This window comes from Eubalaena glacialis, chromosome 10, assembly GCF_028564815.1.
Source record: "Eubalaena glacialis isolate mEubGla1 chromosome 10, mEubGla1.1.hap2.+ XY, whole genome shotgun sequence".
Classification (NCBI taxonomy): Eukaryota; Metazoa; Chordata; class Mammalia; order Artiodactyla; family Balaenidae; genus Eubalaena; species Eubalaena glacialis.
This window is the reverse complement of record NC_083725.1, coordinates 14,903,883-14,925,636: the sequence shown is the minus strand read 5'-3', so window position 1 is coordinate 14,925,636 and position 21,754 is coordinate 14,903,883. Positions and strand designations below refer to the sequence as shown.

At 51.1% G+C, this 21,754-nt stretch overlaps 1 protein-coding gene across 4 annotated transcripts in view; it reads right to left on the bottom strand.

Moving 5' to 3' along the window:
* FXYD6 (FXYD domain containing ion transport regulator 6) overlaps positions 1-21,492 on the bottom strand; it is a 32,608-nt gene extending 11,116 nt beyond the window's left edge. For 2 of the 4 annotated variants that reach the window (XM_061203600.1, XM_061203601.1), the window contains exon 1: positions 21,215-21,298. The gene's annotated coding sequence lies outside the window, so the exon portion shown is untranslated. Of the gene's footprint in view, positions 1-6,995; positions 7,143-21,214 lie in introns of those variants that run through there. The other 2 variants (XM_061203603.1, XM_061203602.1) reach the window with 2 other exon arrangements.
* Positions 21,493-21,754: the final 262 nt, after the last annotated feature.

Sequence of the window (21,754 nt, the reverse complement as noted above, 5' to 3'; positions counted from 1 at the left end):
AGTCTTTTCACAGAACCAACTCTTGGTTTTATTGATCCTCTTGATAGTGTGTTTTAACTTATTCTTAATTCTGCCCTTATAGGTTCTTTGAGTTTACTCTATTGTTTTTTTCTTTAGATTTATCTTGTGTTGGATGCCTAGTTCATTAATATTTAGCCTTTCTTGTTTTCTAATATCAGCATTTAAGACTATATAACCAGGGCTTCCCTGGTGGCACAGTAATTAAGAATCCGCCTGCCAATGCAGGGGACACGGGTTCGAGCCCTGGTCCGGGAAGATCCCACATGCCATGGAGCAACTAAACCCGTGCGCCACAACTACTGAGCCTGTGCTCTAGAGCCCGCGAGCCACAACTACTGAGGCCCGTGTGCCACAACTACTGAAGACCGCGCGCCTAGAGCCCGTGCTCTGCAACAAGAGAAGACACCGCAATGAGAAGTCCACGCACCGCAACAAAGAGTACCCCCTGCTCGCCACAACTAGAGAAAGCCCGCGTGCAGCAATGAAGACCCAATGCAGCCCTAAATAAATAAATAAATAAATAAATAAATAAATAAATAAATAAAAAGACTATATAACCCTCTAAGTGCCACTTTCACTCCAAATATAAGCTTTGAAATGTGGCTTTTTGATTATTGTTTAGTTCTTGCATTATAATTTATCTGACCTGTGCATTAAGAAGCATGTTTTTAAAATGTCCCAATGTATAGTGATTTTTAATTTGCCTTTGTTACTGACTTCTAACAAGTGCACTGTGGTCAGAGTATGTGGTCTGTAGGATATAGATACCTTGAAATTTACTGAGACTTGCTTTATGATATAGTATACGGTTATTTATTTCAAAAATTATATTCTGTGTAATTCCTTCATTGTTGGGAAGAAAGTTCTATATGCCCATTAAATTAAGATTATTAATGGTGTTATTTAAATTTCTATATATTTTCTCAGCTTTTGACTGTGTGACCTACCAAAAACTGAGATAGGTGCTTTAAAATCTACCACTGTGAGGAAGGATATATAAATTTATCCCTGTGTTTCTCACAATATTGTAACAGAAAGTTTAAAACTGTTACATTGTCCTGTGAGTTGGATCTTTTAGGATTATATAGGGATCCTGTCTTAAATTCCATTTTACTTTCTACCTTTCTGTGTCTTTATGCATTGTATGTTTCTTACCATCTTATAAATGTAAAGAGCTAGATTTTTAAAAATTCAACCTGATAATTAACTGTCAAGTTTACTCCATTTAACTTTATTGTGACTATTGATATATTTGGTCTGATTTCTACCATCTGTTTTTCCCTACTTTTCTTATGTGTATTTCTCTTTTGACTTTTTTTTTTTTCTTATTCATTTTCTCCCTCTACTGCTTGAGAAATTACACAAGTTATTTCTAGTCTTTTAGTGGTTACCTTTGGGATTTTACCATTTGTATTTTCTATAGACTGAATGTTTGTGTTCCCAAAATTCATATGTTGAAACCTAATCCTCAATGAGATGGTATTTGAAGGTAGGCCTTTGGGAGGTGATTAGGCCATGAGTGGGGGGAGCCCTCATGATGGGATTAGTGCTCTTCTAAAAGAGACCCCAGAGAGCCCTCTTGCCCCTTCTTCCATGTGAGGGGTCAGTGAGGAGACGCTATCTATGAACCAGGAAGTAGGCCCTCATCAGATACTGAATCTTCTGGCAACTTGATCTTGGACTTCCCAGCCTCCAGATCTGTGAGAAATAAATTTCTATTGTTTATAAGCCATCTAGTCTATGGTGTACTGTTATAGCAGCCTCTGAACAGACCAAAACAGTATTCAATTTAACAAAGATTTTAAAAGTCTAAAGTTAAAATGTATAATAGTTATTAGGTAAAATACTCTTCTTGAAAAATACAAATCACCCCCTTCATGATATATATGCTATTTCTGTACAAATTTTCAGTTCTTTTCTTAATCCTATGAAACAGATATTAGTGTTTCTATTTCTTGGAAAGAACATTTGTTTAGATTCACCCATGTGTATAGTGGCCAGCCTTCAAGTGAGCTCCCAATACCTCCTGGTATTCACATCCTTGTATAGTCCCCTTCCACAGTGCACCAGGGTTAGTCTGTGTGACCAATAATATATGGCAGAACTGATACGTCACTTCCAATATTAGATTATAAAAGGCACCACAGCTTTCTTTTCCTGCTCTCTCTCTCTCTCGGATTGCTTGCTCTGGGGAAAGTTACCTGCCATGTCTTAAGGATGCTCAGGCATCCCTGTGGAGAGGCCCACGTGGCAAAGAACTGAGAGCCGCAGTTCAAAAGTCCACTAGGAAGTAAGGCTGCCATGAACCATGTAAGTGAGCATGGAAGCAGGTTCTCCAGCCTCTCACTGACTGCCACCCTGGCTGCCAGCTTGACTGCAACCTCGTCAAAGACCTCAAGCAGAACCACCCAGCTACGCTGCTGCCTGACTCCTGACCCTCAGAAACTGTGTGAGATAACAAATGTTTGTTGTTTTAAGCTACTGAGTTTGGGGGTAATTTGTTATGTTGCAACAGATAACTAATACAACTTATTTACTAACTCATTTGTTCATGATTCCTTTTGAATCTCAGACGTCCATCAAGCCATTTTCTTAATTCCCAGAGAACATCTTTTAGAATTTTCTTTAATGAAGATCTATTAGTTATAAACTCAGTTTTTGTTTATAATTTCACCCTTCTGGTGAACAGACTCTAATGTGATCCCCAATAATTCCAACCTTCTAGCATTCAAACCTTTGTGTAATCCCCTCCCCTTGAACGGGGGTAGCAGCGGGGACTTGCTTCTAGCCAGGAGAGGGGTTATTAGGCAAGCAGGACCCCTCCTGGGAGTAGGAAGGACTCATATCAAGGGTTCCAGGCCACTAGTCACTGCTACACCTTCCCCTCAGCTCCCCCCAATCACCTCCATAGATGCTCACATTCAAGTTAATCCCCCACACACAAACACACTGAATTCCTAGACGGGGTTATACGATCCCGGGTTCTGCAAGGGATAAACAGGTGAACAGGACAGGGCGGCAAGGTTTGAAAGCAGAGGGCTCTGGTGTATCAGCAAATGTGAAGAGAGCTTCACAAGAGGCAGAGACTACATTCAAGGATCAGCCAGCAGGGCACGGAAAAGGGGAGCAGGGAATACAACAGGAGACCTGGGACGTTTCCATGGAGGAGTTGACATTTCAGCTGAATCTTGAAAGCAGGATGGGATTTTGATGGACAGGGGTAAGAAGAGAGAAGAGGAAGGGCATTCTGGCAGAGGACACAGCATGAGCAAAGGCAGTGAGAAGGGAAAATGGGAAGCGTGGGTAACAAATAGTATTCAAGTTCAAGTTCGGTTCAAGTGGAACCTCAAGGTACTTCATTCAGTAGTGGCCACCTGGGCTTCCCTGGTGGCACAGTGGTTAAGAATCCGCCTGCCAATGCAGGGGACACGGGTTCGAGCCCTGGTCCAGGAAGATCCCACATGCCACGGAGCAACTAAGCCCGTGCGCCACAACTACTGAGCTTGCGCTCTAGAGCCCGTGCGCCACAGCTACTGAGCCTGCGCTCTAGAGCCCACAAGCCACAACTACTGAGCCCACGTGCCACAACTACTGAAGCCCGCGTGCCTAGAGCCCGTGCTCCGCTACAAGAGAAGCCACCGCAATGACAAACCCGCACACCACAATGAAGAGTAGCCCCTGCTCGCCGCAACTAGAGAAAGCCCGCGCGCAGCAACGAAGACCCAACGCAGCCAAAAACAAATTAAAAAAAAAAAAAAAAATAGTGGCCGCCTGAAGTGGCTTCCTCAGAAGGATTCTGAATGAAGTGGGGCAGGAGAGAGGGCCTTCATCCATGAGTAATGTCTACATAGCGCAGGAGGGGGCCGTGACAGCCATCTGCAAAGTATTTGCCATTTCTAGAGTAAGATACCTTCCAAAACAGTGAATAATCGGGTTGTGTAAAGCATGAGGGTGTGGGTGGTGAGAATTCTGATAAGACAGTTGGGAGACAGCCTCCAGAGGATCTTGAATGCCAGGCTAAAGAGTAAAGACCTGTCTTTGTATTCTAAAGAAAACATTCCAGATCAAGTTACAGTGAGCTGAAAGAAATACTGTTACAGATTTGAAAAGGGACCAACTTCCCTCCTTCAAGCTGCTGCCCAGGTCTGGACTATACCAGCCACACCTCAGCACAAGCTTCCTCAGGGTGCCTCTTGGTTCCCCACACCCATTTTTTAAAATCCCGCTGGTACCCCTGGCACTGCCCCCGAGTCGAGTGGCCAAGTACACATACAGAGCCTCTGACGGGACACAAAACGCCTTTGTCGCACTGATGTACCAAGGGACACTCTCTCTGCCTTCCCTCCCTCGCACACAACGGCCCCTCAGTGTCCTACACCCTCCCAGTTCCCACACATTCCTTTATCCCAGAAAAGAAGCTGGGCTGCCTGGGGCTGGCTAGGGGGAGGGGGAGATTAAGAGGTGGTAGAAGTGGTACATCTCATTTCCAGGCCACAGAGTTTAAGAAGTAGATGGAAGAAAGGATGGAGGGATCTTTGGAAGACGGAAAAGCAAGGCAGAATTGGGTGGAGCTGGGAGAGGGGGTTCGGGAATATTACCTTAGCTTCCTGTGCATGTGAGGTCATGGACCCCCTACCTGGGGGTGCCTGAGGACCTGGCTCCCTGGGATGGGGCTCTGGCGAAATCATCACTGTTAGATGGGGGGTCTTGAACTCTAGACCATTCAGATCATCCCCATCTAGAAAATGGAACCAGCCACATTTTGCTTCCTCTGTAGCATCGTCTGAGAAAAAATTGATTTTCCATTCATTTTTCTGTTCCTTTCCATGCTCTCATTTATCTCTACATTGGTAAACAGCTGACACTTTGGGTGGCAATAGCACATCCATGTTAATTTTCCTCACTGATCTTTCTGCTGTCTGCACACTTGCTTTTCTGCATGTGCAGGAGAAAGCAATCAGAAGAGTTTCTCCGGTGATTATCTTTCCATACTGAGTCACATAATTTCACATAATTGCTGGGTAAAAGCTGCTCAGAAAGAGAAGCCACTAGTTGATGATATAGCGTCATGCTATATTATTTTTGATTCCACGCAGCAGTGAGGTAGATCAGAATACCCAATTCTATTGTGAAAATAACTCAGAAATGACCTCCCTTTAAAATGCATAGGCTCCAAATTACAGTGGTACATCATTATCCCAACCTCATCTCTGTCTCACTCAGCCCCCAAGGCCTCACCTCCCATCCCTCCCATCCCACCTGCTTGCCTTCCTTTGGGTTCAGCCCATCAAAAACATGCCCAGGGGTATCATCAAGGCCTGGGTACTGGCAGGATCCCCAAAGAAAGATGAGGCCCCCTCTCCAGACAGGACATGCCAGAAGGGAGCCTTTTATGGGGTCACAGAATGCCTGAGCCCCCAATGTTTAGGCTAACAGGTTACCCTAGACACGTTATTGTATGATTTAGCCTATGACGTATCCAAACCTTTGCGACAAAGAAGCTGGTTAAAAGAAAATTCCACTGTATATAAATAGGATATAACCAAGATCTGAGGTTTACCAGATAGAGTTAGAATCACAGAATGCCAGTGAGTTAGAATGATTGAGATGAAAGCTCTTACTTTTTATTTGAGGAGACTGGGGCCCCAAGAGGAGTGATGGCAGCCAATTCATCCAGCTAGTCAGGGGCAGAGCCGGGCCCAGACCCCATGCCTCCAGCCCCTGCCTACTGCTCTGGTCTGCTGGGATTGGGCAGTGGGCAGGCCAGGGCTGGAGGAGAGGAGCACAGTGAGGGCAGCAGGGAAGGCTGGGCAATGCCTGGTAGTCCTCGGGCAGCCCAGCCGGAGCCAGGAAAGAAGACAAGGCACCTGTAGGAATGTGGGTGACAAGGGCAGTGAGGCGGGGAGAAGAGAAGCACTTCCAGGCTCCTGGGCTCTCCGTGACCATCTTTGGAGAATTCCCTGGCGGTCCAGTGGTTAGGACTCCACGTTTCCACTGCAGGGGGCACGGATTCGATTCCTGGTCGGGGAACTAAGATCCTGCATGCCGCGTGGCACGGCCAAAAACAAAACCAAAAATAAAAGACCACCTTTGGTTGGTCAGATGTCGGCGGGCAGTGCTGGCTTCAGGGAAGGCGAGTAATGGAACCATGTGCAGAAAGGGCCTTCAGAAGGCTTGGAGCCCAACGCCTCACTCTCTCAACAGGGGGCAAAGAGATGGTCAGAATAGTCCTTTCTGATTATCCTGGCTGTGCTGTGTGGGTGAGTTTGGTGCAGGTAGGTATCACTGTAGCGTGGATCTGAATGGTCTAAGACCAGGCTAAGGACTGAAAACAGAAAAGGCCCAGGACCAAAAATTATCACAGACAAACTGGTCTGATTTATGGGCAAAGAGGTATATATTCTTTATATTCCTAAGACATTAGTAAGTCTTACTGTTTGGGAGGAAAATAGAGGGCAGGGAGTCTGATCTATTTGTGTTCAGATCTTTTTGGAGACAGGGGCCTGGCTCCGGCAGCCCTTTCAGGCCTCTTTAGCCTCAGATTCTATGAAAGGGCCGTGCGTGCCCACCGTGAATGGCACTCTCGGTCCTTATCACACGTGCTCAGGAATGAGGCTTGGGGGAGCAGTCAGCACAAACAGATGAGGCCCACCCCCTGGGCTGGCTTTGGGACGCGCTGTGCTCTTATGAGAACATCAGTGTCCTGATGCCTCCAGGCTGGACAGGCTGGAATGTTCCCCTTGATCTTCTCTGGCACCCCTTCAGCCCCCTGTTCCCCATCCCTGCTGGGGCAGCCAGGCATCCTTGGCACTCAAGCAAACCATCGCCTCCACTCACACGCAGCTGCCCTTTTCCTCTCTAAACGGTTCAGCACCTTTTGCTTCCCAACTTAGATGCTTTGGTTCAAAGTTCTCTTGGGGTTTTATGTACAGGAGAAAAAGAAAGCAAAGAACAAAAGGACAGTCATCACCTACTTGACTGCTCTGTCTGGAAGCGCTCCAGAGGGCTTTTCGGGGTCCTTCCTGGCTGAGCCCAGCACTCCTCTCCACCTTCTCTGCACCAAGCTGCTTTCAGGATGGCAAGTATTCGCCCCTCACCTCGTGACCCATGTGACCAGTGGCCTGGAACAGAGGTAGGGACCGCACCATGGCCTCAAACCCCCACTGTGTGCCTTACACTCTCTGACCTCAAAGCAAACAGTGACCCAAAGCCATGACCAAGTTTCATCATCTGTTTTTGTAAAATGCAAGGTGATTCTTCTCCATCTTGGCTCCTTCTGGAAGGCTCAAAATTCCCTTTCCTCATAATAGCTGCAAGAAACAGCTGCAGCCTACTAGCCTGTAAAAGCCCCCGTGCAATGCTGCCCCCCAGGCCAGTGTGCCTGAGACCCCAGGTCCATCTGCATGAAGCAGGACCTTGGAGCCAATGGCTGGAGGACATGAACCTCAGGGATGTTCAGGGCTGGAGCTCCTGTGGCTACACAAGCCCAGCCCCACTCACACTGCATACTTCCGGGGGCAGCAGCCTGGACCGCAGTGTGAAAGGGGAGGTGGAGCCAAGACGGGTGAGTCTTTTAGGTGAGTCGACCAGCAATGAGCTTGGCAGTGGGAATAAGCAAGGTGCTGGTGGGAGTTTGGGGGTGGGGACAGAGCTCTGCCGGCAGCACTGGAATCGTTCTATGGGCACTATAGAAGGAAATGAGAGGAAATGAAAACTCTGGGATGGGAAGCCCAGTTTTGAAGCCTAGCTTGGGGCCTGGATTGGATATAAGAAATGATAATAATAATCACGATAAACAGCATACAGGTCAGGTGCTATTCTTACTACTTTAAATATTCATTCTCATTTAATCTTTAAAAGTAGCCTATGAAATATGTGTTACCATCAAACCCATTTTAAAGGGAAACAAATTGAGGCAGAGAAAGAGCAGTGCCCTGGTGAGTGAGAGCTGGATCCCAGACTTCTGCCCAGCTCAGTCTGCCTCCCTGCTGGGGGTAGGAAGGGTAGTCTTCCTGCTGTGAGCCCTGGATTCCAGCCCACCCAGCCCCACATCCCAGGGGAGGGCTCACACCCACTCAGGGGCAAAGGGCCATGATGGGCCACGTGCACTGCTGCCCCCAGAGGGCTTTACCTCCCAAGCAACTGCCACCCTGTTCCTTACTCCTGCCCAGTCCAGTGGGCTTAGGCTGCAAGGCTCAGCCCCCTGAGAGAATCAAACGAACTCTGCAAAGAGGGGGCTCCTGCCTCTGGGTGAACATTCACCAAGCAAGCCCTCTAACATTGTTGGCTTCATACGTACTCACGAGAGAAAGAGACAGCAGCATGGACACTGCCTGCCAGCTCACCCCCGAGAGAGAATTTCTACTCCCTGGTTGGATAGAGAGCTGTTCACTGGAGAGGGTGATTTTTTTGGTAACAGATTATGGGATTTATGCAGTTGATTAGGTCAGAGGTGAGCGCATGGCGTCGGGGGCAGTGGGGGATCAGCCAACTCCTCTGCCCACTTTCCAAGGCTATTATAAAGGTCAAGTGAGATAATATATGTGAAGGTTCTTTGTAAACTGTGAAGCTCTGTGATAACAATACCTAATATTTATTAGGCATTCATGGCATGCCAAATACTGTTCTAAGTGGTTTACATGTACTAACTCATTCAATCCTTACAGTAGTTCTAGGAAATGGCTCTGATTATGATCATTCCCATTATACAGATGGAGAAACTGAGGTCAGAAAGGTTAAGCAAGTTGTCTAAAGTCTTTGCTCCCGAGTCCTCGCTTTTTTTTTTTCTGAATTTTTGAATTTTATTTTATTTATTTTTTTATACAGCAGGTTCTTATTAGTTATCTATTTTATACATATTAGTGTATATATGTCAATCCCAATCTCCCAGTTCATCCCACCACCACCACCACCACCCCGCCACTTTCCCCCTTTGGTGTCCATACGTTTGTTCTCTACACCTGTGCCTCTATTTCTGCCCTGCAAACCGAGTCCTCGCTTTGAACCACTCCACCATCCTGCCTCTCTGCCACCCGGTGGCGTTGGGGCCTTGAACAAGTCACTCTACGTCTCAGAACCTTTGCTTCTGAAACTGTAAAACAGGAATAATAACAGGCATCTCAGGAGCTGTGAGGATTAGATGAACTAGCCTCTGTGCACAGGCAGTTATTTGCCCACACCTTCCCCTCTGGAGGGGAGACAGCTCCACCCCCACTCCAGCGCTATAGGTCTACTGGGGGCTGCCAATCGCAGCCCCTCCCTTGTTGCTAAAAGGACTGGGTTTGAGACTTCGGTATTCCCCCGGGGGCTGTCACATCTTCCGGAAGCAAGGGAAGAAGGGTCAAAGCAGCCGAGCTGTGAAATCTGGGGGTGGGGGGATCTGGCGGGGGGAGTCAGGCAGCAGCGCACAGGTGAAGAGCCCGTGGGAGAGAAGCAGGGAGAAGAGATGGGGACAGGGTCCTGGCTGGGTGTGCTCCAGCTCATCTGTCCCCAGCCCAGCGCTGCTCTGCCCATCCCACAGGCTGGCTCTACGAACCGGTAATCCCTGCCTTGCCCCCAAGCAGATGCAGTGTTGTTTGGGTCATTTGCAATGAAGAGATACCGTGTCACAGCCGAGCACTCTGCCTGGTAAATAGCAACTGCTTTTTAAGTATCAACTGTTGATACTATCATCATTCCCCCAACTCTTTCCTCAGCTTCCACCTTTATTATCTAGCTTCTCTTGGGAAACGGGGAAGAGATACAGAGAACACAGCTGGGGAAAGGCCCCAGTTGCCCCCTTTCCCTTCCCAACACAGGTGGGGGACAGGCCTCAGCCCGCAGAGGAAGCAGGCAGAGCAGGGCTCTACAGATGCAAAAGGCTCCCCAGAGCCACTGCCCTCTCCGGCCTCCAGAAAAACAGGCTGCATCACCCAGGGCCACCAACAAGTGGCGTGGGGAGCTCAGATCTGCCTGGGACAGCAGGGACGGGGCCACATCCTCGCGGCCCAAAGTGGGCGAGGCCCCACCAAGAGACACAGAAGCAAGACAGAGAGGACCTGAGACAGAAGAGGAAAGAAACCCCAGAGGAGGAGAAGCTGAACGGGGAGGGGCCCAAAGAGAAGTGCAAGACAGGCAGGCAAAAAGGGAAGAGAAAGGAAGAGTCTGCAGGACAGAACGGAGGCTGGCCAAGGGGAGGAGCTCCCAGCAGAAACTGAGCAAGACATGGACACGGTGGCAAAGCAAGGAGAGGTGGAGACTGCTGAGAAAAGAAATCTGCTTTGGAGAAACATCAAGCAAGGCTCCACGCTGTCGCCCTCCCCGTGAGGCCTCAGCTGGGCCTCCATCCTTGGCTGCCCGTGTGCCTCCACCATACCCTGCCTGCCCCAGTCACACCGGTGCTCCAAAGAGCAGAGAAAGGAAAATGCCCCTGGGCAGGGCGTGGGGAGGAGAGTCAACGGACAGCTGCGGCTCCTGGGAGAAGACATCTCACCCCCCTCCCTGGCTGCAGGACAGCTGCCCAGTGGAAGACACAGGGTCTCTGCTGTCCAAGCAGCCTGCTGGGCAGGGCCGAGCAGACTTCTGCGAAACTGGGATACTGTGCACCCTGGTCCTCCTGCCTCTTGGATTTAAGGGTGGTTGAGGCAAGATGTATCAGGACAGAGACTCTTGTCCTACAGCCCCAGACCGTCGAGTGTACCTGTGGCTGTCGTTAAGACATAGGGGGACCTATGGTGTTGTGTACATTCCACCCCACCCTGCTCCTGCTGCCTGCCCACGGTGGCTGAAGGGGATGATGATGGTGATGGTGGTGATGTTGATAACACCAAACATCTGGAAGACACCCGACTCACCAGGCAACTTCACAAGCATTAGCTCAAAGGAACATCACAACTGCAGGCGATCTTGGATATCATTGCCATTTTACAGATTAGAGAAGGTGAGGCTCCGAGTTATGTTACCTTGTCCAAGGCCCCGCAGCTAACAATGGCACAGCTGGCATCGGCTCCTAATTCTGTGGATGCCACATGCTAGGCTCTTTCCACTCTTCCTTGCTGCCTCCCTGGCAAATGTGGCAATGCATGGGGACTAAGGGAAATCAAAATGCTGACCTTGACTCAAGACCAAGCAGGGCTCATTGGACGGGAGTGTTCTTACCCTGGCCAGGGGAGAAAAACCAGGGTGAGAGAATAACCCAAATAAAATTAAATAGCTTTATTTAACTTTGGCATGTATTATGTCATTTTTTCCCTTTCACAGTTTCCTGCTCAAGTCTGTTCTGTCCACTACGACTGATGTGAAGGCTGGGACCCTGGAGGCCCTCAGGAGGCGGGAGGAGGCCTGGCATATCCTTCAGCCATCACTGGCCCCCAGCTATTCACAGGTCTTCCCGTCACTCCCAGCTGAGCTTCAGCACCAGCACGGGCTCTCTTCTCTCCCTCCCCAGTCTCCCCACAGCAGCTGCTGGGCACCCTGATGCTCTCTGCCTAGCAGAGCATCAGTGTATTTATGCGGGGAGCTAGACAGCATCCCAGACCAGCTGTAGGGCATCCTGTCCATTGGAGCTAAGCTCACAGGGGATGCCAACAGAACTACCAGCCCAGCAACTGACAGCCTTTCAGAGCAGGCTGCCAAGCTGCAGATCCCCTTCTTTTCTGGTATGGTTCAGAATTAGATGAGGGTGTAGAATTGAAATAAAGACCACCCCTACTCAAAAATATATCCACACCCACAACATTCTCCCAAGGAGAGAGTTCTTAATTCCACCAAATGTTTCGTTTAAAAGGTAAATACTTCCATTCCTAACAGTTATTTATATCTCGGCCTGAGTTATTCAATCAGATTGCTTTCCAAAGAGCTGAGATCCGCCTGCATTTAGGTGGAGAAATTGGTGGAGAAGAGGAGGATAATTTTGGAACAAGGTGTAATTTTGGAAAGAGTGGCATCATTATCCTTCCAGTAACCAAATTAACAAACATTTCCTGATGGCCTACTGCTGCCCAGGACCTTAGTCATCACTGGGGGAGCTGCGGCAACACAGTCGCTGCCTCATGGAGCTTACGGTCTTAACTGAGTCCACAGGGTTTCCTCCCCGCCTGCCGAACTCCACATGGTGTCTGCGGCAAAGTCCCAGCCACGCTGACTCCTGGGCCATCTCTATAATCTTCTCTTCCATTGCTCGCTCTAGTTCAGACCCTCATCCTTGCTCCCCTGGGCTGTTGGTAGGCTGATCACTTCTCTCCCAAACTCAAGTGTATCATGGTGCTTCCGTAGTCTATTTATTTTTTAAAAAATCAGAACTTTTTATTCTGGCATATAAATGCCTCTGAGTCTATCCCTTTTCTACCCTTTCAGTATTTTCTCCCATTACTTTCAGCTAAGATGGTCTGCTCCCGTCCCCTGCCACGCGTGTTTCGATCTCCAGGCTGTTGTATATTCTGTTCCCTCCACTTAGAACGCCCTTCCCTCCCCTGTTTATTCCAGTGCTCAGCTCTGGCTGCACCTCAGGATCACATGGAGAGCTTTTTCATAATAATAATCATGGGGATCAACTATGTCCCATCAAATTCTAAACTCTGGGGGTGTGACCAAGGCATCAGTAATTTTAAGAATCTCCCCACTCATTCTAACGTGTAGCCAAGGTTGAAAAATGCTATCTTTGTCCAACTGCCACTCCAGCCCATGGGCTGACTTCTTTCTCCAGACTAAGAGCACCTGTGACCTGTCATTAGCACTGATTTGCCACACAGCACATTCTGGTTTAATGCCCTCTTTAATAAGGTTCTCCTGCCTGGAAACTCTCTGTGCTACTCCACAACTTGTAAGACCTGGGGCGGTGCAGACGGCCAGCGAGTGCTGGTTGACAGGTTGATGTTTGTCTCGAGGAGTGGAAAGCACTGCTCTGATCACCAGGCCCTGGAACTCTGCCGAAGTGGGGGCACTAAATTAAGGGACTGGAAACCCAGCGCTGTCAACATCAACAGTGATGAATCATGCTGATGGTATGTACCCTTGATCTGACGTGATAAAAATTGCACTGTACCTTTGTGATCTTCCTCCACCAAACCCAAAAGCCCAGTCTAATCACGAGAAAAACATCAGACAAATCCCCATTGAGGGGTATCCTGCGATATACCTGACCGGTCCTCTTCAAAAACTCTCAAGATCATCAAAAACAAGGCAAGTCTGAGAAACTGTCACAGCCAAGAGGACCCTAAGGAGACATAACAACTAAATGGAATGTGGTTATCCGGATGGGGTCCTGCAATAGAAAAAGGACATTAGGGAAAAACTAAAGAAATCTGAATAAAGCATGGTCTTTAGTTAATAATAATATATCAATATTATTTCATCAACTGTAACAAATGTACCACACTAATGTAAGACAGTAATCGGGGAAACTGTGCAGGAGGGTTATATTGGAACTCTCTGTACTAGCTGTTCTGTTTTTCTGTAAATCTAAAATTTTTCTTTAAAAAGTCTATTAAAAATAATTTAATAAATTTTTAATTCATTTAAAAACAAAACAGCTCCCCAACCCCACCCTATCACCCGCACATCTGCTCACCTTCCTGGCAAGCGGTGTGGAGCCCTGTGCCCTGCTGGTGATGTCTGATGTTTCTGTAATAGGGGCCGGGCTTCTGTGGTTCAGACCAGAGCCAAAATCCAGCAAAGGCTTTTAAAGCTGCCTTTTAAAACAAGTGCTTTGGGTCCAACCAGAGTTTGCTGATGGATCTGTGGCCTTCAGAGGAACATGCAACGTGTTCCCTTGATTTGCATGTTAAACGCTCAACAAATAAGCATTAAACATAAATTATTCTCTTTACTAGCCTAACTATAAAATTCCAGAGAAGGGCTGAAGAGCAGAGAGAAGTCATAGCCTGGGACTCAGGAGAGAGCAGAGGGTGGTGACATTCTAATAGGCCGAGGGGCTCACAGTGGCTGCTGTCACTTTACTGAATTCCCTGCACTGCCCCAGGGCAGCTGGACCTCCTTACAAGCAGGGCCGGGCCTGGCCCCGATCATCGCTGCTGACACCCACCAGGGTGGCCCCTTCCTACCAGGCCCCTCTCATCACAGGGCCCTCAGGCCTGGCAGGGCCTCCTTGTGTAGCCCCATCCCTGGGTCTGCCCCACCCTCCTTCCTTCAGGGAGGAGGGCACCCCACAGCTGGGAGGCTGGAGGCTGGGCCCGCCGGTCCCCATGACTCAAAGCTCTTCCCATTCCGTGAGCCCAGACCCAATCCAGCCCGGCTGCACAGGGGGCGTGGGAGGGACAAAACTCCTTTATCACGTACAGAGAACTTACTATTTTAACTCGGAGGCACCTTTTTCTTTAATGTGGGATTACTTCTGAGGCAAAGGAAGAAAAGGCCTGACCACAAAAAGAAATAAGACCCTTTCCTTAGAAGCGGACACACCGAATTCACAAATCACAAACACAGGCCTGGTTTCTAAAAAGATTCCCTGGAGAGACCTGAAGCTGGCCCACCAGCAGGGTCATAGGGCCTTGCTTCCCCCCTCCCCCATCACTGCCGACTATGACAGTCTTTGCAGCGCCATCCCAGACATCACCCTGTGGGCCTCTCCCAACAGCCCTCAGAGGCAGGCACGTAGGGCAGCGTTGTGCGGCCAACCCTGGCACAGGCCGGTGATACAGCTGTCCGGAGTGAGTAAGGGAGCGGAACTAGGCCTGCCACCTGCCAGCCCAGGGGCCCCACGCCCCTGCCGCCCGAGGGATCTCAGTCCCGTTCCAGGGAGTCTGGATGGTGGGCAGCCTACCGACAAAGGCCCATTCAAGAGAGGCCAGACGAACAGTCCCAGCGGCAGAAACAGAAACTCGGAGCAGCGGCCAGAGGCCCAGGGGCCAGGCCCGAGTAACCCTGCCCACAGCCAGACCACAGTACCTGCCCCTTCCAGTCTCTGCTCTACAGCCCACCTCCTCTGAAAGCACAGCTCTGGGCGGCGCGTTTGAACCTACAGGGCACTTTGTCTATGCTCACATTGTCTTGCTTGAGGGTAGAAATGACACAGGGATGCACCCTGACCCATGGGCCTGCATACTTGGAAACCTGCCCGACCCGGTCCCGTCGCATGCGTGGAGGTTTACCCGACCTTGTTTGTCTCTGCTTCGGGAAATGCACTGTCCCCTCCCTCCTGCCACACGCCTCATTGCCCCAATTCCCACAGAGCCAAGGCCCATGCCTCTCTCCAGGTACCACCACCACGACCATGTGTGTCTCCCCCATCAGACTGTGAGCTCCTTGGAAGCAGAGGCACATTCTAGGCATCTCTGAATCTCCAACACTTTGCATAGTAGCTGCTCAGTAAATCCCCGTGACTGAATGAATGGATGCTTCAGCATCATTATGCCTTTAGTCATAATCCAATCTAAGCCCAGAACAACCTGAGGATCTGTGTGGAATTTTAAAGGAATTTTAAAACTTTCTCAGTGCTCCCCTCCCCCCCACCTCCTCCAGCCGGCTCTCCAGGTCTCCGTCAAGGCCCAATCACCAAAACGCTGTGATGAATCAGCTTCCTTCCATTGCCTTCAGCCCTGAAACACCTCCAGACCTCCGATAGGGTCTGACTCTTAGTTTTCAGACTCTACCAAAGGAACAGGCAGACTGAAATGACACATGGGCATAAAGGAATGTACCCCTCAGGTATGTGTGGTGGGCACCTGGGTAGGAGTGACAGTGGGAGAGAGCTTAGAGGGACAAGTGGGCTTTCACCATGCCCTGGTGGGTGAGGACTTTTTCCCACATATGTTCAGTTCACAGATGCTCTCTGGGCTTTCTCCACGTCTGACACTGTGCCAGGCCCTGCCTGGGGCAAAAAACAGACCTTGCCTTTGAAGAGGTAGGAGCGGGTACGGGGAGCAGGCGTGGACATAAGTAGCTAAATGAAGGCTCAGTAGGCGTGTACTTTAAGGGAAGAATCAACAGAGCATTTCAGGGGTACCAGGAAGAGGAAAGCTTGTCTGTTTACTGGGAATTAGGAAAAGCTATTTGAAAGAATGAGCACTGGAGAGGAGCCTCAAAGGATGCTATAACAACAATAATGTCATTCTAATAATAACCATGTGTCATTACTATTACTATTGTTATTATTATAGCAGCTAGTATCTACTGAGTGTTTACCATATGCTAGGCCCCAAGAAGCACTTGACATAGCTTACCCCTGCTCAATCCTCATGCCCATTTGACAGATAAGGAAACTGAGGCTTAGAAGAGTTAAGAAAACTAGGAAGCGTCAGCACCCAGATTAGACCCCAAGTCTGTGCGTCTCCAAAGGCCGCTACCCCCTACTCAGCAGGCTGGAGTGAGACAGCTCATTCCTCCCGGGGCCTGAGTGGAGGCAGAGGGTAGGAAGTACAAGGCTCGGGATGACCATCTGGAGAAGGTGCCTGGAGAGGTAGCTGCAGCCGAGTTCCTGAGAGCCTCGAGGGCCAGTGCCAGGCACCTGTCCTCATTAATAGGCAATGGAGGGCTTCCCTGGTGGCGCAGTGGTTGGGAGTCCGCCTATCAGTGCGGGGGACACGGGTTCGATCCCTGGTCCGGGAGGATCCCACATGCCACGGAACAACTAAGCCCGTGCGCCACAACTACCGAGCCTGCACTCTGGAGCCCGCGAGCCACAACTACTGAAGCCCGCGTGCCTACAGTCCGTGCTCCGCAACAAGAGAAGCCACCACAGTGAGAAGCCCACACACCGCAACGAAGATCCAATGCAGCCAAAAATAAATAAATAAAACAAATAAATGTTTTTAAAAATTAAAAAAAAAAAGGGGCAATGGAGAGGTCGGACATATGGGCCCACAAGATGAGTGGTAAAAGGATGGGGGCTGAGAAAGTGGAAGGGAAGAGGCGGTCACAATGGTCTGGGTGAGAGACTGCACCGGGGTGAGGTGAGGGGGTGCTCGGGAACCTGTGAGCTTACGCCTGTGTGTTAGGTATGGAGATTATGTATGTGTGAGGAAGGGAGAGTGTGTGCAAGTGTGAGCCACACACGAGCAAGTGTGGGGCCCTGCTTGTTGAAGAAGGACGTGGCAGGGCCTTCCCAGTGGGAGGTGCGGGTGAGGTCAGCTGGGGAGAGAGGGAGGGACAGGGCTAATGGACGGATCTACCGGAGCAGGAGGGCTCCGGTGAATGAAAACATCATTTCACAGCTCTGTGGGTCCTGGGAAGCCCACAGGGCCTGGCATAGGGGAGGGACTCAGTTAACATTTGTTAAAGGGATGGCTTGTATGAATTTAAGACCTCGCCTCTTGTCCCTTCCCAGGCCTGGCTTTGCCCTCCAGCTGCATGGGGGGCACTGTCATTCCAACTAGATCCTCCCTCATCCCTGGCTTCAAATCAGATCTTCTGAGCTCAGCAGCCACCTTCCCATGGTCCCGTTCTGGTTCCCAGGGCCCCAGCCCCGCTCCCGAGCCTCCAGCTCCCCCGCACATCTTTGTAACAAGTGTGTTCCTGTGTGAGCTCCAAGCTGACTTCATACTTTCCCAGGTCAGAGGGCCCCTCCTCCTTCCCATTCCAGAGCAGAGAAGATGCTGCCAAATTGGTTCCAAGCTTTTGTCTTGGCCAGAGACACCCTGCTTCTCATTAGAGACAGAAAACCCTGATCGGCACCTCCCGTCATGCTCTCCAGCTGGTCCAAGGCTCTCCGTCCAGAGGATTCATAGACCCACCAAATGATGGCCCTGGACCTCATCCTCTCCAGAGACCACATCTCCCAAGACTCCATCCAGCCCCAGTTTTCATCCTGGCAGAAGAGACCAGGTGGACATGGTGTCCAGGGGGACCGGCTACTGCAGCCTGAGAGAAAAAAGCCCGGTCTGAGCTTCCTGAGCATCTCCTGGCCCACGGGCTGAAAGGGGAGGCCTTCTCTGGAGTGACCAGAGACCAACCTCTTTCCTGCTCAGCTCAGCTACAACCCTGCGTTATGAAATCATGAGTACAGTTTGGCACCTGGAGAGAAAAGGGATCTCTTTCAAGACTGCACAATCTATAAAAATTAGGAGGCAGAAATGTCTTAGAAATCATGAAATCTAGCCCTGCTGCTGATGGATGTGGAAACAGAGGTCTAAAATCGTGGAGGCTTTCAGTTGCTTGAGATCAGTCTAAACCATTTCTGACTTTCGCCAGAAACCCAGTTTGCATCCAAAAGGATAACTGTGGGATGAATGCACTTCCCCTTGGAGCACAGCCAGGACTACAGCCTGGGTCTGTGTCTCCAGGTTCATAGCCTTTCTGCTACAGGCTCTCTGCCTCCAGGGGCTGTGCCTGTCATGACTGGTTTGCTTCCTCCAGGGTGTTCAGGCAGAAGCTGGTGGGTGATTTGTCAGACAGTGAGTCCTGGGGGCTGCCTGGCACAGTCTGCCATCCAGATGGCAGCCAGCTAGGTCCAACAGGGCTGGGCTCTGACTTATGGGGGATCTGGTGGGCTGGCTTCCCTATGGCTGTGGGGAGTTTCCAGGGTCTAGGGAACTGCTCCTCCTTCCCCCGCCTCCTGGCCACATTCTCCTGGAAAATAGGATGGAGCAGGCTCCCCATCCACTAAAGCACCCACACTTTGCAAGGGCTCCTGGTCCCCAGAGGATTGCTGGCAATAAAGAAAAGAAGGCAAGTGATGTGGCACAGGAAGTATGGGGGTCACAAATCCTGGCTGAAGAGTCAGAGGCCTCAGTCACAGCTGGGTGTGTGACCCCGAGCCTCAGTTTCCCCATCTACATGATGTCCTGATTGGATGTTCCCCTTCTGGCTCTGAGAAATCTAGGACTCTGAGGTCAGGGACTGTGTCTTCCTTCTCACCCTCATGACCCTAGCAATGAACACATTGTAAGTACTTAAAACAATTCCTTGAATAATTGAATGAAATGGGGCTTAAGTCAGTCCAGAGATCACAAGGCAGCCAGGAAGGAGACCCTTGCCTCCGGTATCTACCACGAGACCCCTAGAGAAGCGACAGGTCTTAGAAAAGCCCAGGCAATCCAGGAGCCCTCTGCAAACCCGCTTCCTCTCCTAGATGCACAGATGTGGCTGGCAGAGCCAAGGAGAAAGCAGGAAAGTGTACCTGGGGGAGGGAGGATAGCCTGGACCTCCTCCCTGCCATCACCCTACCTACACTTTCTAAACTCACCTGGCTCCTCTCTTTCTGGCTCCCCTCTCCTCCCAGCCCCCATCCAGGCTTTGTCTCCTCTCCCTGCCCTCCCCGCTCTCCTAACACAGTCACAACCTTTCCTCCCTCCTCTGTGGAGGCTCAGAGCCTTCTGCTGGTCGCAGAGCTGCCTGATCCTCTGCTAGGCAGGAAGACTCAGCGGCAGAGTCCAGACTCCTAGGAGGGGCCAGGAGCCTCAGGCTTTCTCAGGGTCAAGACAGGTAGAAAGCTGCCACGGAGAGATTTAAATTCTGGTCCATGCCCAGTCTCTTGCATCTAGCACCTAGGAGAGGGGCTGCCCTCTGAAGGAATCTGGAAGTGCATTTCTCTCCACCTTCTTCTGCAGGGTTCTTGGGGAGGTGTTTCCTTCTGGCCTTTTTGAGCCTTCCCCTACATGCTCCTTGGCATAGAGCTAGGAAACTGCCCTCTCTCTTCCAGCCAGAGACCTATTGCGAAGAAGTACTGCGTGTGTGTTGGGGAAGCAATGGGATGTTATTGCTGGTATGTGTGAAAACACACACAGTGCGATGACAGGGTGTACGTGTGTCATTGGGGGTGGTGTGCTGTGGTGTGGTATATGTATGGTGTATTTGGCGTGTTATGTGCTGTACATGTGGTATGATATATGTGTGTAGTGTGTTGATGCAGTGTGTGTGGCAAGTAGGATGTGCGGTATGTGTGTGAGTGTATAGGTGGTGTGGCAAGTGTGCATATGTTTGGGGTGTGTTTGTGACGTGTACTGTGTGTTGGGGGGCCTGGATGGGGTAGGGGCCACATCAGTTTGAGCCGGGAGCTAGCTAGCTCTCCAGGGTCTCCTACTCTGAGAAGTCAGGGATAACCAGTATCTGGGCAACCATGTTGGGGGGAGGGGAGGAGATATGGAGGTAAAGAATGGGCAGGAAAAGGAGGGAGGCTGAGAATTGAAGAGGGGTTTCCATGGCAACTACCGGGCAGGTCACGTGAAAAAGGCTAAGTTGCGGAAACAGATATACATATCCACACATACACAATATGAGGGTACTGGGCCCTCACAGTGGGATCCTTCCACAGAGGACGTGGGCTGCCCAGAGATCCATCTCCCAACCTGGAAATCTGGGCCCAGCCAGAGAGCACAACGCCAAGAAGACAAAGCAAGTGGAGACAGAGGCCACATTCGTGGCGAGAAGCCCCGGCAGCCACAGCCTGCCGTGTCTGGAGGTGGGCAGCAGGGGCCTAGCCAGGCCCATTGCTCCAGTGTGGCTGCTCCCTGCTCCCACCATCGGGTGCTTCCTTTACCAGCCACCACTTGTAAGAGCCCAGAAGCGAGCACCAGTAGCCCCAGGCGGCCCTTCCAAGTATCCACGGAAGCCCAAGAGACACAATGGGGAAGGCTGTGCCAGGGCCAGCCCTGCTGGGGAAAGAGGGCTGGGCACCAGGAAAGGAGGGAATGGGGGGGGGGTGGTCAGGGCCCCCTGGAAGAAGCTAGGACTGGTTAGACAAGAGGAGAGGAAAATTGATGCAGACACTCTCATGAACCCCACCCCCTGGAATCAGCCTTCCTTACCTGCCCCCACTCCCAGTGCCCACTGCCCAGCCCCAGCTCTCCCTGTCCCCCAAGCACCGAGCCAGCAAGTTCCATTTTGTATGGCTCATGTGTGCACACACACAGCCGGCCCCCTCCCTGTCTTCACCTCCGCACACTCCACTTAAGAGTCCAAGCTTCCAAGTAACAAAGGAAAACCCCCTGGACACAGCGGAGAGCAGCCCTTTCCCCTTCTCCCAAAACCGTAGCCCCAAGCTCCAGGCAGGCGGCAAGCGCCTTTCCAGAACACCTTCACTCCCACCGCCACGGCCTGCCTCCCCTCGGCAGCTCCTCTTCTCTTCCGACGACCACCTCCGGGTTTCCATCCCCTACCCGGTTTCCGCGGCCCAGGCGGCAGCTGCCCGGCGAGGACCGCTCACACCCACCGAAGCAAACCAACCCTGGCAGCATCCCGGCGCCCCGCGATCGGTCCCCACCCCAGCCTCTCTCCCTCTCCGGAAGAAGAACCCAACTTTGCCACCACCGCAGCCACTTACCTGCACGGCGCGGTCCCCTCCGAGACAATCCCAGGAGGATGCGCGGAGTCCGGAGGAGCCTGGGAGCGGCGGAGCTGGGGGCAGGGCTGTGGGCGAGGCTTTCGCTTTTTTCCCGCCTCGCCTGCTGGGAAGGGTTGGGGCTTGTTGGAGAGGCGCGTCCTGCAGGGGTGGGGAGTGGTGGGCGGGAGCTCAGCCGGGGCTGGGCTCCGGGGACCGCGAGGTCACCGTCCGCCGACCTCCGGTTGGCGTCCGCGCGCAGACCCTCTGCTGCTCGCCGCGCGCCGCCGGCTCCTCGGAGCGCGCCGCCGCTGCTCCCGGGTGCGGGAGAGATTCTTTTTCAAAGCGCAGGCCGCTCCGAGAAGCAACAGGAGACCGCCGCCGAGGGGGCGGGCCAGCGCCGGCGCGCAGCCGCCGCCAGCTGTGGCTTTTCGGTTTTCCTCTGCTGAGGGTGGGGAGGGAGCGAGACAAACACGATGACAGAGCTAGTGTCTCTCCGAAATAGTAAACTCGGGGAGGGGGGGAGGGGGGACGGAAAAATAC